At 31.6% G+C, this 5,694-nt stretch overlaps 1 protein-coding gene across 1 annotated transcript in view; it reads right to left on the minus strand.

Moving 5' to 3' along the window:
- The window catches only part of LOC104825908 (endoribonuclease Dicer homolog 1), a 9,531-nt gene extending 9,387 nt beyond the window's left edge, over positions 1 to 144 (minus strand). Inside the window, exon 1 of the mRNA XM_010558335.2 lies at positions 27 to 144. The gene's annotated coding sequence lies outside the window, so the exon portion shown is untranslated. The remainder of the gene's footprint in view (positions 1 to 26) is intronic.
- Positions 145 to 5,694: the final 5,550 nt, after the last annotated feature.

Raw genomic sequence — 5,694 nt, forward strand, 5'->3', positions numbered from 1 at the left:
GGGGGGGGGGGGGGGGAACCCTCAACTTTGCACGTGTGTGATTCTTTGATTCCACGGCCTATCGATCCCTACTCTGTTTCTCTCGTCTTCTTCCTCTTTCTCCCTTCTCTCTCAGCTCTCTGTACCACTCTCTTGCTTCTTTTGAAGTTATGATTTTCTTCCACATATAGACAGAATAAAAAGAGTCAAAAAGCGGAGATAGATATTTAACTTTTCTTGTTTTCTTTTTTTTTTTGGCTAAATTTATTTTTCATTAGTTTCGTATATCCGACGTGGAAAATACTTATATAAAATAATTAGTTACCTATCAGCTTTAAATTATTATTACTTAATTAATGGGGGAAATGGGGTTTGCTCCTTTTTCAGATCATTTTCATAACTTATTTTTGCAATTTATTTATTAAATATTCGAACTGGAAACACATTCTTTTAATATTAGGCGGTTCATGCGGAGTTGGATTGAGACGGCCCGGACGGGCCCAATTAGTAAATTCTTTTGGGCTTTTTCCGTACTATTTGAATAGACACGTGTGAGTTTCTTATTGGTGATCGATCGTGATCCTAACCGGTGTGCGGTCACGCCCCAACGAATCACTAACTGACACGTAGAACGCGAATCTTGTCTCGACATCTCTCTTTTATTTTTCCCAAACTAATTAAAACCGAAATCTATACCCCTATTAAAATAAAATAATATAAAAATATGGGGTTAAATTGACGGGAGAAAAGTATAGAGTTTTTAATGGAATTACCTTTATTACAAAAATATATATATTTTTATTAAGAAAAAATGTGGCACTAAATCATGATGGAGCATGCACGCACGTAAAGAAATGATATAATTAACAAGTAAAACGAATCGATATGATTCCCGAGGTGGGCGAAATCATGGCAATTGGCAAATCCATGGGCCTCGTGAGGCAAAAAAAAGCTCTTAAACTTTTGCCCCATAATAATTCAAGCATCGATTCTTTGTTATATCTCAACAAATACCGAATTTTTCCCGTTTTCTTTTCTCTTCTTGATTCGATTCCACATACAAAAGCACGCATTATATATCTATATATATATATGCATATATATATATATATTCGTAATAAAATATTCTCGTGGCATTTTCGCGTTAGTGAAAAAAACTGCACAAAGGATTGAGAGAATCTAATTCATAAAAAAAAATCGTAAGCAAATGGGCTGAGATTTAAAAATTTTAAGTTGGGCCAAAGCCCAATTGCTTTCCAAATGGGCTTTGGCTTCTAACCATTGGGCTCCAGATCAGTGGAAGATTTTAGGCTCAATGTTTTGTTGATTTCGTCTTTTATCAATTCCTCTTTTTTTTTCTTTTTTTTTTGGAACCAAATATCTAAATGTCCACGAAAATATCGTTAAAATAAATTTGTTGGGCTAACCAGCGAGGAGTTCCAACGAAACCGGACTCTGAAATAGGTCACGGGTTATGGTTGAGAGCCGTCACTTTAGCAAAAAGCCCCACCACGACGAAAGAGAAGAATCTCTAGGAGTCAGGTGGTCGGTTAGGCCGCCCACCCAAACCGGGCCCGGTCCACTTACAATCACCACCCAAACCGTTCCCTTTCAAAAGATATACGGCGCGTGTATGTCGAGTACCTTTCACCCTATTATTAGTTATTATAAATATAATATATATATATATATATATATATAAAAAACGGGTCCATTTCTCATTTTTCCTCATATTCTCTGTTTTGTACCATAGTGAATTACCGAATTTAATCTCACGTATAACTATCATATATATAAATATACACACACTTTACCGTGACAGAGTTATATTAAATGCTTTTATTAATAATAACTAAATACAGAATAATAATAATAATAATAATATAATTTTGAAAATGGAGTGTAATATGGCATGGAAGAGACAGCGACTCCACAAAAGGCCCGGAGAGGAAGAAGCCTCCAACAGTTTTCTTGATTGGGTCCACGTTACGTGTGGGGCAACTCTATCCATCTATACTTTTTTTAGTTCCTATTTTTTATGGTTAGAAATTAAATTCCTATTTTCATTTATTCATTGTTTTGTAGTATAGCCTTGCACTTCAATGTTTTTTTCTATTTGATTATTTAAAAATAGGCAGAAGGGTTTTGACTTGCTCAATTCCTTTTTAACTCCAAATTATTTATATTTTGTTAGTTATAAAACAAATATGATACATAACATATATGTATATAAAAGATTAGGGTTTCGCGTGTTTGGATCGTGATAGATATATATGTGGTAAGAGTATAAGATACATTCGCGCCATCCATCGACTTTGTCTCGTCTCGTTTCTTTTTGTTAACGTGCTTTGATATTTGTGGACCGCATCATTTGACTCTGTTGCCGCATGAAAATTACAAGGAATATTGTTCCAAAACATGTCCTCTATTGGCAACTCCCTCAATTTTAGAACTATATATATATACATACACGTGATATTTTAGTGTGATAATTATATCACACAAAGGACACTTAAATATATAAGGGGGTAAAGCGTAAACCTTTCAAGATGATACAATCATAATTTAGTATAATATATATATATATAGATAGATAGGTGCCCCTTTTGATTTTGATTAGAAATGTTAATATATTGTTTAAATTAATCAAGAGACTCCTAGATTTGCACACGACAGCTGTCGCCATCATCGCATCACAACCTGCTCCATGGAAATGGATACTATAGTATTTGCCCCTATATCTTATATATATATATATATATATACACATTATGTATACTGAATACTCACACTATGCATTCTCTTGTGAGAGCCAACTTAACACCAATATATATATATATACACACACACACACAATATCTCTTTACATTCATTTTTTTATAACAGTTTTCTCCATCACATGTTTTCAATTTACAGTTTTTCTTCCGAAGGGGACCAAATTCTCAACATTTTTCGATGACAATGGGACAAAGATACAAACAAAGGATTTTAAAAAAAATATACAAAAAAATAATAAAATAAAACATAACCCTACAACTTGGTGAATTATGTAAAATATACAAGAGGAGGGTGGGTGTGGATATATACGAGACAAAGTGTGGGGATACATTAGGAGGCGTTTGGGACAGAGGCGATGGTCCTAACCCTATTTCCATCTTTCTCTTCCTAATTTTAACACTTCACCTCCTTGCCCTCCCGTCTCATTTATTTTGTTTCCCCTCGATATATATCACCCCCCAACTACTCAATTAATTTATCACTTTATATATGTGTGTATATACATACAACTCCTCTAAAATACATATACGTACGTGAGGACATAAGACGAGTGAAATGTCTTAATTAACAAGTACTAGCTACTGCTTTTTATCCACGTGGTTTTTTCTTACAGCGATTAGTTGTTTATTTACAGCGATTAACTTACTACAGAATCTAAATATATATAGTCTCTTGAATTTCTCACTCTATCCAAGCCAAAAAACAGAACAACAACGGTCTCTTCTTCTTCTTCTTTTTTTCATATCAACAAGCACTGTCTTTATACTCTCTATACATGTTCCATAATTTACGACTAACTTAATCGTTTAAGAAATCCATGTTTATGTTTGGAATATGGTAAAATGCAGTATACAATCTATATTTGGGATATATATAATCATACGAAGCATGCATGTATACAGCCAAAGAGAAAAGAATCAGAAGGATTCTTTCATAAAAAAGAGAGGCACAAGAGATTGTAGGTAGAGAGGTCCCCTAAGCAATTTGGGTTTAATTTGTAAACAGTAAATGGTGAATGGTAAATTAATGGTAGATTGCTTTTGTAGTTAGTTGCCTTTGAATTAAAGACGTAAGAGGGGGTGCTTGTAGGTCACAATTTTTCAAATTCACAAACTATATTTCATTTACATAATGAAATAAAAAAAAATTGTTTATTTATTATGAGAATAATATACGACTAACGATCCAAGACTAGGTGAGTTATGCAATCTTTAGGCTTGTGACCAAAACCCACGTTTTTAAAATTTGCATGCAGTTGATAACAAGCAGAAAGTACGAAGAAAATTAATACTTTGAGCCACATATATATTATACACAGACAGGAGTAAATTTATGGCAATTTGCCGTGTATGCAGGTCGAATTCCAAAGACAAGTTCAAATATTTGCAGTCGTATTACTGTCCACTTTCTCATCATTTCTATTTGTAAATTATCTATATATATATCGCTAAGATTCGTATATATACACTTATTTCTATAAGTTTATTATTTAATACTACGTACTGAAAAATTATATTGAATTAGAAGTGACATAAATAGGTATTTTCACGCAGTCTCAAATGTCAAATGCCCTAATGTTTGATATTTATATATAAGGATATTATATTATAGATTATCAATATATATTATTGTATGTAACGGTAAAATGAAATGGACATATATTAGCTTTAAAATTGGTCAATTTATTGATCTAATTTTAAAAAAAAAATGCACCAATTTGATGTTTGATAAAAAAAATCTAAAAACTAATTAATGTATAAAAATCATAATATAATTTTGATTCTTTAATTGACATAATCAGAAATTTAAATTTTTTACTAAGCTTTATAAGATATCTAAGCTGTTACATATAAGATAAGGGTCATATGGTTTCTAAGCTGTTGCTATTGATTTTTAAGCTAATTAATTTATAAAAATCATAGTATATGTCGTATTAATCAATACTGTTTTGTCTAACCTGAAAAAAATGATTATTAATTAGATTAACAAGTTGTCGAACCTCGTGATTCTCAGTACAATACATGTATACATATAGTCGCAAGCATATTTATGCCGACACATGTGTGTGTGCGGGCGCATATATGTTATATAGTATTTCATATCGTTTCGTTGTTTTGATCCATATGTTCAAAATTTTTGGACCACACACATGGAATGCATCCGCAACCAGAACTACTTTCCCCTTGCGGCTAGAAAAAAAAATTACATGATTAATACAAGATTAGTTATGTGATAAGATTGTTTACACGTAGAGATTTTAAATTTTAAATAATTATTTAATATAATCCACTTGAAGGGTATATATAGTCAAATATCGTTTCTTTACACGTGCACCCACGTTAACTAAATATCATCGTATCTATAAATTTAACTTTAGTTATTAAAACAAAATCAAATTGTTCTAGAGGCGTGTTAATTAGAGATCTGTATGTTATAAATGAACTACCTTAGTTTTAGATACCAAACCAATTACCGAAACAAATCATTTATTTTGTGATCTGCAGTTTGTGAGGAATATTATACTTGGCTAATTAGATCATAGGATAAATTCTTTTTTTGGTATCAAATCATAGATTATTAATGAAATGCTAGAAGATGCTCTAAATGAATAATAAAGATTAAAAAAAAATGCATGCATTATTCCATTTAAAGCTTGCAGATTAACATAAACAGCAATTAGTTTAAATCAGTGGAAATAAAAGATTTACAGCAATAATACAAGAATCTGATTTGGGAAAAAAGGAAAAAGAAATGAAAAGGAAAATAATGTCCGTGGATACTCTCAGACAAAGGGATAGAACCATTTACACTTATCACACAACTTAAATAGATATATCTACATATACATACATACAGCCATACATGTATATATACACACCCGCAAGCATATATATATATATATATATATAGGTATGTGCATATGGCTGATATAAAAGC

Source organism: Tarenaya hassleriana, unplaced genomic scaffold, assembly GCF_000463585.1.
Source record: "Tarenaya hassleriana unplaced genomic scaffold, ASM46358v1 Cleome5, whole genome shotgun sequence".
Classification (NCBI taxonomy): Eukaryota; Viridiplantae; Streptophyta; class Magnoliopsida; order Brassicales; family Cleomaceae; genus Tarenaya; species Tarenaya hassleriana.